General features: G+C 49.7%; 2 pseudogenes across 1 annotated transcript; one reads left to right on the forward strand and one right to left on the reverse strand.

Moving 5' to 3' along the window:
- Positions 1–261: 261 nt before the first annotated feature.
- On the forward strand, positions 262–13029 carry LOC112605335 (annotated as a pseudogene).
- A 1650-nt stretch (positions 13030–14679) lies between these two features.
- On the reverse strand, positions 14680–15989 carry LOC112604856 (annotated as a pseudogene). The gene has a single exon (XR_003115293.1). The product of XR_003115293.1 is annotated as a glycosylphosphatidylinositol anchor attachment 1 protein pseudogene (transcript).
- Positions 15990–17195: the final 1206 nt, after the last annotated feature.

The raw sequence follows: 17195 nt of genomic DNA on the forward strand, positions 1-17195 counted from the left end.
AGTAGAGATGGGTTTTTGCCATGTTGGTCTCGAACTCCTGACCTCAGGTGATCTACCCGCTTCAGCCTCCCAAAGTGCTAGGATTACAGGAGTGAGCCACCGCGTCCAGCCTGCAAATGTCTTTAAAGACAGCATGTTTCAGAGGCTGTAGCGGTGCCCTGTGAATGTGCCAAATCTCGCAGTCCCAGGAGCTCTAAGGGGCAGGCCAGGCTCCTTGCCAGGCTGATGGTACTAAAACCCTGCTCTCCAAGACATAACCTGATGGCCCTGCAAGATGTCTTAATCGACTGTGGACCGTGAGAGTCTGCATCTCATTTTAATTAAGACAGGAAAAGAAAGAACAAAAGAGCAACTCCCAGGTTATAGAGAAACTGGATTTTAGTATAATATTCAAGTGTGGCATTGTTGATAATAACAAACATTTCCCCTCCCAAATGGTAAACACTTGCACTGCCTATTATACAAAAATTCAACCACCCTCTCTGTTCCCCCCATATCTCCTCCCCAGTGACCCCCCTCTCATGCGGCCTCCTGAGCCTGGCCGGTGGTGAATGGCACTTTCAGGGGCATGAGACTCCACGTGAGTGGGACTCAGGTGGGCTCCCTCTCCACGTGGGAGCTGGAGAAGCCGCCCTAGTACCAGCTGAAAGTGTTTGTGGTGTCCCTGCCGCTAAGGTAGAGGCCACCTCTGAACTGGTCTCGGGGTGTGAGCCGCTGCTGGTAGTGGGCTCTGCCCTGAGGGCCTGGTGGCTGGTCGGAAGGGCAGGCACACACGGGTACCTCCCCCAGCGACTCAGACCACCTGCCCACCACAGCCCCTGCACTGTGTGCTCCAGGCATGTGCTGAGTGCCTGGTCAATCGCCAGGGCCCTATTGATCCCAGTCTCCTGAGAGATGATTTAGTGTCACTCCACAGAGGGGGAAACTGAGGCCCAGAGAAGTAAGATGACTCTCCCCAGTCACAGGGCTGGTCAGCAGTAGGGTTGGAGGCTAGTCCCTTGCTGTCTGACTCCCTGAGCCCATCCGTAGCCCAAGGCAGCCAACCTCTGCCCACCCTGGTTCAGGCCTTGACTGGCCCCTGTGGTGGGTGATGTCTGTCTTCCTGGCCTTTGTGCTCCCAGCCAACTGGGAGGGAGCCGCCAGCTGGCATGACAGGTTGTAGCTACGGACAGAAGGGTGGCTGTGAGGCTACCAGGAGTCTCACCAGGGCCCCCTCCCAGGGCCTGTCCAGAGTGAGGTCTGGGTGTCCCAGGCATTGCCAGACCATAGGGTCTGATGCTGACCAAGAGGACACAGCCACAGGCTTTCCGAGGCGGGCCCCCAGGGAGAATACAATCCTACTGTCCCAATTCCTGCCCTGGCCTTACAGTCTCACCAAGCTGCTTCATGGTCCCAAACCAGGACCTAAGTGCTGCTTGGGCCCGAGGTTATAATTATTTGCAGCCAACTGGAACAGCGGACCTTCTTGGTTACTTTGCATTCCTGGGGCTAGAGGGAAAAACGGGGTGGTGACAGGGCCTGGACAGGGATGCCGGAGGGGCCCGGTGGGGGTGCTGGATGGGGTGATGGCCAGTCTTTGCTCATAGGAAACCCCCTCCTCTTCTCCAGTCCTGTCCAGACCCCACCTGTTCTCAGAGCTGGCTCAAACAGCCACTCCTCCAGGAAGGTGTCCTTGGTTTCAACCTGGTACTCCCACCCGCCAGTCTTCCTGGAGCGTCTCCTCCTTCCCTCTGTATCCCCATAAATCTAAGATGAGGGGGATGGATCTGCCCACTGCTGCTCACCTTATGACTCTTGCGAGGTTGATCAGTCTCCCCTGGAAAGCCGACAACTGAAGTCCATCAGAAAGGGTCCTCTGGCCCAGAGCCAGCCCCTGCCCACCCCTGTCATACTGCACCCAGGATGCAAGACCCAGGTCAGGTCTGGGTGACAGGAGGGCAATAAAGGGTCTGAGGCTCAGGGGCCTTCTAGCCTAACCTCTCTGGAGACAGTTGGGGAAACTGAGATTCCAAGCAGGAAGGTATGACTCCGAGAGACTATTCTCATTAACCTGGAACATATTTGCAAGCTGTTAGGCATAGGAAGTCTGTCACAGGTAAGAGAAATGCTTTTCGAGGGCATGAGAGACAGCAGGGTTGTGACAATATTGAAGCACCACTGTGCAGGTTCATCAGTTGCCACCACCGGGAGCCCCCTGAGAGCCATTGCAGATGCATGGCCCTCCCCTGCAACTCCTGGACCTCCCCATGGTCTGGCGCCTAAAGGGTTATGCCTCATGGCGGGAAACAGGGCCCTCAGGACGCCCTGCCCACTCCAAGGTCTGCCTCTGCTCTGACTGGTCACTGACATTCAGATTGTCACTCAAATATAAGGACGTTAGCAGAAAGACTCATTCAATGCAAGTGGGCTCAGACACAGAAGGGAATTGGGTTGCAAAAAGCCCCTTTTGTTTCTTTTATTTTATTTTGGAAAAAACTTTTATTGTGAATATTCACATATATATATATATTAAAAAATTCAATCATCGCAAAAGGATAGACAATGAACAAATGAATTCCCCTTCCACTCCAGATTCCCACCCCAGATCCAGACCTCCTGAGCCCACTTAACCATCTCATCACAGATCCAGACCTCCTGAGCCCACTTAACCATCTCATCACAGATCCAGACCTCCTGAGCCCACTTCCCCCATCTCATCACAGATCCAGACCTCCTGAGCCCACTTAACCATCTCATCACGGATCCAGACCTCCTGAGCCCACTTAACCATCTCATCACGGATCCAGACCTCCTGAGCCCACTTTCCCGATCTCATCACCAGTGATTTCTTGGGCTCTGCATTCGTTTTCTATTGCTGCTGCAACAAACAGCTACAGACTCAGTGGCTTCCATTTCTGTCTTACAGCTCTGGTTACCAGAAGTCCTAAGAGGATCTCACCCAGCTAAAGTCAAGGTGCTGGTAGGGCTGTGTCCCTTCTGGAGGTTCAAGGGAAGAATCAGGTCCCTGCCTTCTCCAGCTTCTAGGGGCTCCAGCATCTAGATTTGTGGCCTCTTTCCTCCATCCTCAAAGCCAGCAACAGCAGGCGAAGTCCTCGCCCATCACGCATCACTCTCCCTTCTGCCTCCTTCAACTCTTTGTTTTATATTTAGGGGGAACGGGTACAGGATTCCTTCATAGTCAAAAAGCTCCTTATAGAGAAGCTTGGAACTTTCAGTACAGCTTTGTCTTTTTTGCCATTTTAATTTTCCATTTAATTTAAGTGTATTCTCTCATTTGACCTTCATACTCTGTGGAGAAATATTTCTATTTCAGCTTGTATTGATAGACTGCTTCCACACAGCCCCCACATCACCCAACCACCCAGCAGAGATCCTCATTCACATGAAACAGATAGAGAAACTGAGGCCCAGGGAGGCTAAGAGTCCTGCCAGGATTATTCACCTTCCAAGGTAAGGAGCCAGTTCCAGACCTGGGTTTGTGCAGCTCCAAGCTCCCCCGTCTTTCTACGATGGTAGATTTAGACTACAGCCATCTGGCAAGTGTGGTCAGACAATGGCCAAGTTGGATTTAGATGATATTCTCTATAAATCTATTCTCCTCTCCCGTGTAAGCAAGGCAAAGCACTCCAGGCCATGGGGAGTCCCTGAAGACTCGAACTGCAGTGGCCACATCAGGAGGTTGCAGGTTGACCAGAACTCACCGACACAGCAGGAGAACAGCTTGGAACCTGCACCCCAGCCAAGACCCAGTGCCTCGGACTGGGGGAGAAAACATGCAGCCGTTCCTCTCTCTCTCTGCTGTCTAGAGGGGATTCTGGCTTTTCCTGCCAGAGCTACCCCTTTCCCTCCTCTTAAAGTTAATGGTGGTTTTTTAAGGAAAGGGAGAAGAGAAGTGCATGGTATGATAGGGCAGGAAGAGAAGAAAACGGAGGAGAGGAGGGGACTTTCCCATGAGCAGGCAGAAGAAGAAAAGGCAGCTGTGGTGTGTGATGGACATGGATGCAGAGGTGTCCAGTGTGGGGTCAGCCCTAGAGGAGAGACAGAGATAGAGACAGACAATGAGAGAGTCCTGACCTTTATGATTAACATGGAATCTGCCTGCAAATGCTGTTTAGGGCCATCACCTCTTCCTGTGCTGCTATTTTTGAGAGTGATGCTCCTGAGCCCCATGACCCAGTCAAGCTTGATGTCCCCTTGAGCCAGATTCAGTGTTGGGAGTCCAGTGTGACCTGCTGCATTGAGAACAGGGCAGATCTTGACCCCAATATAGGGGCTGGATATGAACAGGCAACAACTGCATTTCTGAGTCAGACTTGGTTAATTGCTAATTGCTTAGGCAAGTAATTTAATTTTGTTGAGTCAGATTCCTCAGCTATAAAATGCAGATGACAATACTTATTCCTCCGGGTTGTGGGGAAAATGGAGATTCTAAGCACGATGTCTATTTCTCAGAAAGCTACCAATTTGGTGGCTTATTTTCCTTTCTACCTTCACAAGTGGCTATCCCGGCCACCCAAACAGACCCTGGACTCTCAAGTAGATGGGGTCCCGTTTGCACAGGGCATAAACTAACAGTCTGCATTAAGTCTATACTTACCACTTAGTGAGCATTATGTCCCCTCAGGGGCCTATGTGGGCACCCATCTCTTCTGCAGCACCTTTCCTCCCCACTGCTGGGTCTGCACACTACCCCCTTCTTGGGTAAAGCCTCTGATCAGTGATGACCTTGGTATGGTGGTGATGGTCAGTCTTGGCATCAAATGAGCTAGGTTATATCATCAGTTATTCAATAAAACACTCATCTAGGTGTCACTGTGAAAGAATTTTGTGACATTGTTATGTACATGTTGTTACAAATGTGTATGATGCATTTACTACAGCATAGAATTTTGCCTGGGGGCCAGCCTGAAGTCTGTCCCACAGGTCATAGCCATGTTAGTCCCACAGTCACAGGGGCCAACAGATTAAATTCTTTTCCTTGAGAACTAAAAATAAAATCCTAAGCCCCCCATCCAACTTAACAGACCCCCTCTTGGCCAACGAACATCAAATAAATCTTAAAATTGAGTTATTGGCCATCACAGGGCAGGAGGTCAGACATACTTCCCTGTACGTCCCTCCCTCTTATGGTTTAGACCCAACAACTGAAAAGCATTAAAGTTAAAATAGAGACCGTGAGACCGACAGAACAGACTCTTTGTGGCAATAAGACCCCAAATTATAAACAGGACCTAGGGCCATGCCAGGAAAGGGTTAAGTCTTGCACCCTACCCTTAACGAATGAACTAGGTTCTAACTACCACATGGTTTTTATTTTTCTCTAGCAGCCAAGCAAGCACTGGCCGTGAGAGAAGCAGGATTAAAACAATTACAACTCACCCAGTTCACAGGCGCTGAGTAACTGACCTCCTGCCCCACCAACCTTAACAACAGCTTTCAGTGGACAAGGTACTGATTTCAGTAACTTCCTCCTGATAAGAGACCATCCTCCATGAACTGGTTCTGGCCAGTTTTAGAGGCTGTGCCTTTACAGAGGCTGTATACCTTCATGTCCCTGCTTCACTTTTTGATGTGTAGGGCCTAATTATAATACATTTAAATGTCAAGTCTCCACCCCAGAATGAACATGCATGTTTATTGAATACGCATGTGTTAGAACCTCTTTTATGAGTATTCTCATTAAAATGATATAGCTTCTCCGATATCCTGTTGAATATGTATATGTAGCCAACTCATTCGGCTCAAATTCCTGTCCTCTCCTTCCCTCCCTGGAAGTGCCTGCCTCTGGCCTTGGCTGTAGGCCACACTTCCCAGCCTGTCATAATGGCCACCTTGCAGGCTGCAAACCTTTATAAGAAATAAAGCTCTCTTTTCTAAATTTATAAATTGTGTGATTTTTCAGTTGACAATCTCTTTCTACACACACACACACACACACACACACACACACACGCAATTTATACAGAAAGAAATCTGGAGAGTAAATGTGGGAATGGATATTAAGTGTGTGGCACAATGGCAGAAGTAACATAAAGTTGGATTAGGCTAAATGTATTAATGTGGGCCCACTAAACAGAGATTCTGGATTCAGGGTTGCAGGTCAAAGCTCTCGAAAGGGCTCCAAGGGTTGGTTTGATCAGTTACTTGGTTGGTTGCCTGATTGGTTGGTTGGTGCTTGATTGGTTGCTTCATGGCTTGCTTGGCTATTTGGTTGGTTTGTTGCTTGCTTGCTTGCTTGTTTGGTTGGTTTGTTGCTTGCTTACTTGCTTTCTTGGTTGGTTGGTCGGTTTGTGGCTTGCTTGCTTGCTTGCTTGCTTGTTGGTTGATTTGTTGGCTGTTTGCTTGTTTCTTTGGTTGCTTGGTTGGTTGGCTGAAACAGAATCAGAGTTTACCTAAGGTACACAAAGTTGAGATGCCACAACTTCCTTGGTTTATGTGCACAGGAAGGTTGTGCACATAACTTTCCTGTGCACATGAGGAAGATTGGATTTATTATGTCAGACCTGCTCACTCACACTGGAGGGTTTAGAGAACATACTTCTCACAACGATCATGAGAAAGAATATTGTGAGAGGAGCCCAGTATCCTGGAAGAGCTTTGAGCTTGTGCTCTCAGTAGGCAAAATGTTACAGCAGGAACTGCTGCTACTGGACTGGGATCTTTAAATAAAACGAGGATAATTGAATCCTGGGGTGGCAGGGAACATGAGCTGTCCTTAATCATCAAAGATGAGGTAAGTGTGATCACCACAGTGGAAAGCAGTGTTAAAGCAGCAGTCAGAATGGTTTGACTCACAGAAACCCACAACATTGTGCAGTCCACGGTATCCACAGGGGAGAGCTAATGGGCTGTACCAAAGTCTTACTTGTTCTTTAAAAAATGAAGAATTCTAGGTCAACTGAATAGAAGACTAACTCAAATTAATGACACACAGATCTAAAACCCTCAGTCAATTCCCAGACTTGAGCCAGTTCACAGGCTCACAACCCCTTAAGTGAAGGGGAGGCTGGGTGATCTTGGGGAAGTACGCTGCCACATTGCCAAAATTTTACATTGTTAATCTTTCTCTCAGTCTTCCCCAAAGGGACCTACAGCCTTCTGCCAGAATGACTGTGACTTGGGGGAAAAAAAAATTCTCAGATATTTGGGGAATTACTGGACACTCGCTCTGATTTGGCAGGAATTCCAGAGACCAAAAACATCACTGTGGTCCACCGGAGTAGGGACTTATGGAGGTCACCTGGTGGATGGAGTGTTAGCTCATGTCTGTATCACAGTGGATCCAATGTGTTCCTGAACCCACCCTGTGGTTGGAATAGACACATACTCAGCAACTTTCAGCATCCCTACGTTCGTTGTCTCACCTATGGACGGAGGACAATTATGGTAGGAAAACCCAATTATAAGGCACTAGGACTGGTTCAACCTAGTAAAATAGTAAATCAAAAGCAAGAGTGCATTGAGTGCTATGTAAATGTGGCCTTGGTGGAGAAGGATTTCAATAATCAAGCAGATAGGATGACCTGTTGTGTGGACACCACTCAGCTTCTTTCCCCAGCCACCCCTGTCATTGCTCAATGGGCTCATGGATACAGTGGCCATGGTGGCGGGGTCGGAGGTGATGCCTGGGCTCTGCAACATGGACTTCCACTCCCAAGGAAACCTGGCTGTGGCTCTGAACCACTTCCATCATAGAAGGGGCAGGGTCTCGTTCTCACTGAAACAGACACTATGTACGAGAATTTCCCCTCCTACCCTCAATGTTCTTGTCACCATACAATTTACACCTGATAAATTGTACTTCATAAAAATTACACTACTGTCTAGACTTACAGAGTGCCTTATCCATCCTTGTGGTCTCCCACACAAATTGGTTCTCATCATCACTATTACCCCTAGTGACACACTAGCAAAATTTTCATTTCCTGTCCCTCAATCTTATGCTCTGCTGGTCTAGAAGTCTTGATCCCAAAAGGAGGAGTGCATCCCACAGAATACAAAGAAATGATTCTACTGAACTAGAAGTTAAGATAATCCCTGTCCACTCTGAGCTCCTCATGCCCTTGAATAAACAGGCAAAGAAGGGAGCTACCATGCTGGCAGGGGTGGTTGATCCTGACTACCAAGGGGAAATTGCTTCTACTCCACAGTAGAAGAAAGAAAGAATACTTTTGGAATACAGGAGATCTTCTAGGGTGTCTTCAGTGTTACCTACTACCATGCCCTGCGATTAATTTAACAGAAAACTACAACAACTCAATTCAAGCACAGCTGCCAATGGCCCAATTCCTTCAGGAAGGCAGGTTTGGGTCATCATCCCATATAACGAACCAAGACCAACTGAGTTTCTTGCTGAAAGCTAAAGGAATACAGAATGGGTAGTGCAAGAAGGTAGTTATAATTACCAACTAGGAACATGTGACCAGATACAAAAATGAGGACAGTAATTGTTATGACTTTGACAAAGGAGACAAGGCAATTCACTGGGCAGTAAATAGTCTTTTCAAAAATGTCCTGGGACACTAAAGCAATGACACACAGCTGGGATGTAGAACAAGTCCCTACATATGAGTGCCTCCCCCTCCCCATGCAGATGGCTGTGGGCCTGCGGCACCCACACCTGGCCTTACTTGCCATTTAATTAGACTGGCAGATGCACCTCAGGGCATCCTGAATGGCCAGAGCACATAGTGCCCCATTTAGACACGACCCTCAATTACTGGGAAACAGTAGAAGGTAGACATCAACAGAAACGTGCATCCTGGTGGTTCTTCCCTTTGGCCACGTTTATGTCCAAAGTGGCAACCATAATCACAGAGTGGCAACTGAGGCCCTGGCTAAACACATGGCTGCAGCCTTTGTGATACTCATCACCCTTTTAATCTTCTCAATGAAGAAACCATCGAGTCAGGTGTGTTCCTCTGCAAAACTGTGTAACCCAGGACATATGACCTAAAATCACATAACTTCTGCCCAGGGTGGAACTTGTGCATTAATTAAAACAAAATGTTGTGTATATAGCCCTCACTACTCTCATAACATAATACAGGCTATGCTGGCTTTAGATAACCAGAGTCCAGTCATAGTCTTTGTCTTATGGTCCCATCACCTCATGGTTTAATCAAGTCCCAGACACATGGGGGAACTTTGTATCTAGTGTAATTGCAACTGCATTTACAATCCTTTGTTGTGGCTTATATTGCTGCTGGGTTGTTTGGCAGCAATGCTCTTCCCCAAAACTGGCCCCAGGGAAACCACAGAAAAACAGTGTGGTGAGAATTTGAGGGCCATTCAAAGGTATGCTGGGGTGCAGTGCAGGTTTGGCTTGTCCTGTCAGACAGCTACAACTCAAGCATCTTCTGAAAATGACTGTACGTTCCTTGGTGAATTTTTGTTCAGTGTTCCCAGCTGAACAAAAGGCTAATCCAAATGTTTACATCATACCTATAAGGAACACTTCAGCGCTGGCACATTCCTTGGATCAGAGGTCATGCAAGGAACCAAGCCCTTTTGTTTTGGGCTAGGTGGGGGTTTCTTGGTAGAGGTTGCTAAGTGGAGGTTGCTCTGGGAAGAATATCATATAACCTGCATGCGTTTGACAAACACGAGGGGATTTCTTGTCTCGCCTGCTGCTCCTGGGCTCCCTGTACATAAATTCCCTGAATAAAGCTTATGTTGCCAAAAAAAAAAGTCCTGGGACAGATTGATGTTCACATGTACAGACTGAAGTTAGTCCCCTCCCTCACACCATTTATAAAAGTTAACCCTAAATGGATCAAAGACCTAAATATAAGAGCCAAAAGTTTAGTACACGTAGGAGAAAATATGGGACTGAGACTTTGTGACCTTGGGTTAGGCAATGATTTTATAGATATGATACCAAAACCACAAGTATAACAGAAAATATACATAAACTGTACTTTATAAAAATCACAAACATTCGTGTATCAAAGCAGACTTTCAAGAAAATGAAAAAATAATTACAATGTGAGATAAAATGTTTGCAAATCCTATATCTAAGAAGAGAATTGTATAAGAATATGTTTGGGCCGAGCATGGTGGCTCACGTCTGTAATCCCAGCACTTTGGGAGACAGAGGTGGGTGGACTAACAAGGTCAGGAGATCGAGACCATCCTGGCCAACATGGTGAAACTCCGTCTCTACTAAAAATACAAAAATTAGCCGGGTGTGGTAGTGCACGCCTGTAGTCCCAGCTACTCAGGAGGCTGAGGCAGGAGAATCACTTGAACCCCAGAGGCAGAGGTTGCAATGAATCAAGATCATGCCATTGCACTCCAGCCTGGTGGCAGAGCAAGGCTCTGTCTCTCTCTCTCTCTCTCTATATATATATATATATACACACACACACACACACACATATATGTGTTTGAACATTTACTAGTCAATAGTAAAAAAGAAAATAACACAATTTTAAAATGGAGAGACAATCTGAATAGACATTTCTCCAATGAAGATATACAAGCGGCCAATAAACACGCGAAAACATGCCCAATCTTATAACTCATTTAAACAGTGCAAATCAAAACCAATGAGAAAGCATTCCACATCCATCAGGAAGGCAATAACTAGAGAGACAGATAACAGTAAGTGTTTGTGAGAATGTGTAGCAATTGGACCCCTGGACATTGCTGGCAGGAATATAAAATGATGCTGTCCTTTGAAGAGCAGTCTGGCACTTCGTCAAAAACTGAAACAGGGGGTTGCCATATAATACAGCAACTGCACTCCTAGATCTGGAGCAATGAAATCATGTGAAAAGCCTGTATGTGAATGCTCAGAGCAGCATTATTTACAATAGTCAAAAGGTAGAAACAACCTAAATCCCACAAACTGCAGAAGAGATAAAATATGGTGAAGGTAAGTAACAGAAGTCAAACCTAAAAAGTAACAAGCTACTGATACATGCCATGAACATGAATAAACTTTGCAGACTTTGATAGAAGCCAGTCACATAAGACCCAGTGTTGTGTGACTTCATTTATATGAATGGTCTAGAACAGGCAAATCCACAGACTGAAAATGATTACGGATTTCCTAGGTCGGGGCAGATCGGGGAAATGGGCAGTGCCTGCTGATGGGCACACGGTTTCTTCTGAGGTGATGAATGTTCTAAAATGACGGTGATGGCTACACAACTCTGAATATACAAAAACCCCTTGCATGGTACACTTTCAATAGACGGGCTGGATAGCATGTAAAGTATATCTCAATAAAACTGTATAAAAATAGAGAAGCGCCCGGAAGTGCCGCCTTGGAGTCGGGGAGGAGAAGGCGGCCACGGCCGGGCCTGGAGCCTGAAGAGGAGTCGGAGTTGGCGGCTGCAGAGGCTGTGCGCCATACAGAAGTTCTGTACACCCGCAGAACTTCTCAAGCTCTCTGCTTGAGACCCTCAATGGGCAGAAGCTGGGTGGGCACTTCAGCGACGTGACTGTGTGCATTCGTGAAGCTTCGCTGCGTGCACATCGCTGCGGCTGGCAGTCGGCTCGCCCTCCTTCCAAGACAAGCTGCTACTTGGCCACTCTGAGATCCGTGTACCTTCGGTGGTGCCCGTGCAGACGATGCGCCAGCTAGTCGAGTTCCTGTACGGCAGTTCACTCCTTGTGGCACAAGATGAAGCCCTGCAGGTGCACACGGCTTCGTCGGTGCTTCGCATACAGACAGTTATCACAAATGCACACAGATTATCGCAGGCGCTCGAGTCCCAAGCACCTCTGCACCCGCGCCCCTGCGCACCCCTGTGCCCCCGCCACGGGCACCTGCGCAGCTGCGTCGCCGCCGGCGCCACCTGCTGGCTGCGCACCCCCGGGGCACCCCTGTGCCGCGCACAGCTGTAAGCAGCGCCAGCCTGCGCGTTTGCAGCTGCCTGCGCCCCCCACACCTGCCAAATCCGAGGGGCTTTGTGCTGATCCCTCACTGTCCGCGGCCCCTGACGACCGAGGTGACAACGATGACGAAGAAACTGACGATGAGACCGATGGCGAGCACGGCGAAGGTGGCGGCCCGGGAGAGAGCCAGGCCCCTCATTCCTTCCCAGACTGTGCTGCCGGCTTCCTCACTGCTGCTGCTGACAGCTCGTGCGAGGAGTCCCCTGCACCCACTGGCCTCGCTGACTACAGTGGTGCGGGAGGGATTTTCTTCGGGGATCTGGGGCAGCAGAGGACGTATTTCCAGATGGCGCTGTCCCCGAAGGCTGTCCCACCGAGACCCCTGTCCAGCCCGACTGCATACTGGCTGGACCCCGCCCGCCTGGCGTGAAGACCTCAGGGCCGCCTGTCGCACCCTTCCCCTTTCACTTGGGAGCTCCCGGACCCCCCGCACCACTCCCTTCAGCACCATCCGGGCCAGCCCTGCCCTCTCACCCGCCTTCTACCCCACACTCCAACCCGAGGCAGCCCCCGGCACTCAGCTGTGGGAAGCCCCGGCTCCCTGTGCTGCTCCCACCACAGCCCCCTTAGGCACCTCTGCTCGCACTCCAGGTGCCGAGCCACCTGCTTATGAGTGCGGCCACTGTCCCAAGACGTTCAGCTCAGAGAAAAACTACACCAAGCACACGTTCATCCACTCGGGGGAGAAGCCGCACCAGTGCGCCGTGTGCTGGCGATCCTTCTTGCTGCGCGACTACCTGCTCAAGTACACGGTCACGCACACCGGCGTGCGCGCCTTCCAGTGCGCTGTCTGCGCCGAGCGCTTCACGCAGAAGACTTCGCTCAATGTGCACATGCGCACTCACCGGCCAGAGCGCGCCCTGCCCCGCCTGTTGCAAGGTCTTCTCTCACCAGGAGCTGCTGGGGCGCCACCTGGCCGTGCACCCCGCGCCCTGGTGGGGCTGGGGCCTGGTCTCGCCCACGGTGGATCCGCGACCTCCCGCACAGTCGGCCACGCCCGCTGCAGGACCCGTGGCTCCCGCCCCTAGGCCACGCTCCCTCCTGAGAGCAAGTCTTCTTTTTCCCTTCACCCCTTTCTCCATACGCCCAAGTCCGCCTTACTCCTCTCCTCCACGTACTTGAACCTTCCAGGTGGTGCCGGGCTGGGGCTGGGCCTGAGACTGGTTGGGGACCAGACCACCTCTGAGAACTAGACCATTTCCAGCCTAAACCGGGCGCTCAGGCCCTTGGACCCGGCCAGAGATTTGACTCCGGTTCGCGCCCCGCCCTCTGCTGGGGTGGGGGTGGGGACTGGGGCGGCTCCCCTGCTCAGGTGTCAGGCCGGACGAGGTCCCTGTCTCCCTACCCAAAATATCACTCCCTCATGGGGCGCCTAAAGAGGCTCAAGTGGACCCATCATATATGGGGGCTGGTCCTCGGGACCCTCACTCTAATAGAGGACTGTACGCTATGGGGCCTAAACCATAAATGAATGAAGAAAGGGAAGGGAGGGAGGCAGGGAGGCACGGAGGCAGGGAGGGAGGCAGGGTCTAGTTCACGAAGGAAGGAAGGAAGGAAAGAGGGAAGGAAGGAAAGAGGGAAGGAAGGAAGGGAGGAAGGGAGGGAGGGAGGGAGGAGAAAGAGTCTAGTTCACAGTCCCCTTGTGTTAGGTGTAGTCCTATGACCAGCTTTTGCCAAAGGGAGACAATGGACTAACGTGAGCCACTTCCAGAGCTGGCCCACAAAAGCCTCCAATGCCTTTCTCACACTCTCCCCTTCTACCGGTAGATGCAGGTGGGAGGAGGTCCCAGAGATGACCGAAGGCACCTGATGGAAAGATTCTGGGTTCCTGCATGGCCATGCAGAGGGGAGCAGCCTCTATCCTGAACGCCCAGCCAGCAAGCTCTGGTGGGCCCAAAATATGTGAAGTCAATGAAATCTGGGGGAGTCATCTGGTACTTCAGTACAATATAACTAATTCATCTGCTTAAAACCTTGGCCCGGGGCCGGACGCATTGGCTTGCCTGTAGTCCCAGCACTTTGAGAGGCCAAGGAAGGCAGATCACTTGAGGTCAAGAGTTCAAGACCAGCCTGGCCAACATGGTGAAACCCCATCTCTACTAAAAATATAAAAAATTAACCAGGTGTGGTGGTGGGTGCCGGTAATCCAAGCTACTCAGGAGGCTGAGGCAGGAGAATTGCTTAAGTCCAGGAGGCAGAGGTTGCAGTGAGCCTAGATGGCGCCACTGCATTCCAGCCTGGGCGGCAGAGCGAGACTCCATCTCAAAAGAAAAAAGAAAAAAAACTTGGCCAGAGGCAGTGGCCCATGCCTGTAATTCGAGCACTTCGGGAGGCCATGGAGAATGGATCACCTGAGGTCAGGAGTTCGAGGCCAGCCTGGTCAACATGGCAAAACCCCATCTCTACTAAAAATACAAAAATTAGCTGGGCGTGGTGGCGAGTGCCTCTAATCCCAGCTACTCAGGAGGCTGAGGCAGGAGAATCACTTGAACCTTGGAGGTGGAGGTTGCAGTGAGCCGAGATTGCACCACTGCACTCCAGCCTGGGCAACAAGAGTGAAATTCCATCTCAAAAACAAAATAAGTAAAAACTTAACCACACTGCTAACTTAGCTAAGTATATTTCTAGACATTTAAACCCATTTTAACCCAGCCATTTTGTCTCAGAAAACTTTGTTCCTATGCTATATTTGATTCTGTGCTAAATAAAACATTTAAATCAGAATTATACCAATATTTAAATCTTTTTGTTAACAAAGTATTTTCCAGCGCATTTTTTTTTAAAGCAGCTGAAACAGGCACTTGTTTATTTCCCCGGAAGGAGGTAGAATGGGGTCCTTGGGGAGTCTCTGTCCCAGCCTGGTGCCTTGGACAGGCAGATCTCACTTCCAGAAGAGCACATGCCAGGAAAGCAGCCAGCAGGGGTAGAGGCCCAGGGACAGCAGTGGGAAGAGCAGGGCACCTTAGGTGTGGTGCTCCAGCACACCCTGGGCCAGTACTGCAAGGAAGAGCTGCCAGCCTTCAGCCAGTGACAGTGGTGCCTCCTGCAGCTCCTGCCACAGGAATGGGTTGCCAAGGAGCGTGGCCGCCGGGCTTGTCAGCGCCAGCAGGGCAGTATAGAGGGTCCGGGGCTCATGAGGCTCAGCGAGCGTAGCAGCAGGCACCATAGTGGCAGCCAGCAAGAAGTCCAGTGAGAAATTGGTGAGGATGATGCAGCCCAGCTGCAGTGCTAGGCAGATCAGGGCTACCAGCTTCCGCACCATCCAGCCCCTGTCTGGGACCTGAGGGCTTACCACCCTCTGCTGGGGGAGGCAGGACACTGGGGCCAGGGACCCCCCCCCGGGCTCCTCCAGGCCCGCTCCAGCCTCAGGCAGCTGCATCCACAGTTTCAGAGCCTTGAAACCAAGGACCAGGAGCCAGAAGTCGGTGGCAGGCAAGTAGAGGCCGATGGAGACGAAACGAGAGAGGGTGGGGAGCAGGTAGAGGAAGAACGGCTGGTGCAGGTGCTGCAGGAGGTGGTTGAGCTTGCAGAACATGCCCTCCAAAGCCTTGCCCACTGCCACCAGGTCATACTCGTACTGGTGGAAACTATTGATGCCACACAGGGTTAGGGCTTCCACACGGTAGCAGAAGAAGAGGCCATAGGAGTGGTGGGGGCAGCGGGAGGCCTGCCACAGAGCCATGAGCAGTAGTGTCTGCAGGTCCTGCAGCGGTCTGGCCAACGACATCCAGTCCTAGGGCTGCAGCTTACCCTGAAGCGTGCACAACAGGCCCCCTTTCTGGCAGAAGGTCTGGAAGAGATTGAGCAGGTCAAGGTTGGGCAGCTGTCCAGGGCAAATTTTATTCAGACATTTTAAAACCTTGATCCATTTTATAAAACTACAGGATAGAAACCCAATTATAACTCATCCACTTTTTTAATATATATATACAGAGTCTTGCTCTGTCACCCAGGCTGGAGTGCAGTGGCATCATCTCAGCTCTCTGCAACCTCCACCTCCCGGGCTCAAGTCATTCTCCTGCCACAGCCTCCTTTGTAGCTGTTATTACAGGCATGCCTCACCTATGCCTGGCTACTTTTTGTATTTTCAGTAGAGACAGGGTTTCACCATGTTGGCCAGGTGAGTCTTCAACTCCTGGTCTCAAGTGATCCACCTGCCTCGGCCTCCCAAAGTGCTGGAATTACAGATGTGAGCCACCAGGCCCAGCCTCTAGCTCATTGACTCTTATTTTTAATTCACCAGAACTATTTGTATCAGGATTATTGATTTTTTATTTAAATGACTTCATTTTGGGCCACATCAAAATTAACTGACTACAGATTCTGCTATTGTAAGTTTTCTTCAGGAATCAGTATTTCTTTAAGTCAACTTTTCTGGATCAAATTAAACACAACAAAATATTTTCCAAAATCTTTTTCTTCCAACAATTTTTAGTCATCGTAAGTTGTACCACATACAGTTTTAACCATTATCCATTTTGCATGCATTATTTGTATTATTAGTCTTCACTATGAGAATTAAAGTATCTCTAGTCAAAACGGTGGGGTCAAAGCATTCTACTTTTTTAGTTTACAGAGATTTAAATTAGTCTTAGCTTCTAGGAACATGCTGCTTGCCTAGACGTCTCCATAAACCCCTGTGCTGGCCTTGCCCCCATTGATGAAACAGAAGAGGATTTTCTCAGAGCTCCTTACAAATTACAGGCAGGTAGAAGCCAACACATTGCTTCCTATCGTCCTGCTTAGGCACTGAAAACAGCCGTCCTACTCACACATCCCGGCTAAGAGTCGTGACTTTTTCTCTCTCTTCAATGAATAAATACCAAGAAAAGAGAGTCTGTTTTAGACAAATAAATTCCCAATTTATCGAAGGGTAACTCAGTCCCTCCCCTTCATCTTGCAGTTCAGTGTAGGGAGACAACGCTGGTCTTCACGCGGGATTTTCATACTTCCCTCTTTCTTAAGAACAGAGGGCTCGGTTTTATCCTGGGCAGCAATTTGCCAAGCAAAGAGGCTACTGCTGCTAACTAACCTACCTTGTAGCTAAGGTGACCAGAACAAGTCCAAGCTAACTGGGCATGAGCAGAGGCACTGTGAGGGGCTCGGGGAAGCTGCTTGCCTGGAACTCACACAGCTGAGCGGGTCTCGGTCCTTCCTTCTCTCCTCTGCCTACTTCTGAAGCACAGCCCTCTGGGGTCCAGAGACAGCATTGAGGACAGAAGTCAGCTACTGAGACTCTGGGACAGCAGGACAGGTGCTGGCTGATGGCCATGGGGACAACCCAGGTC

This window comes from Theropithecus gelada, chromosome 13 (assembly GCF_003255815.1).
Source record: "Theropithecus gelada isolate Dixy chromosome 13, Tgel_1.0, whole genome shotgun sequence".
In the NCBI taxonomy this organism is placed as follows: domain Eukaryota; kingdom Metazoa; phylum Chordata; class Mammalia; order Primates; family Cercopithecidae; genus Theropithecus; species Theropithecus gelada.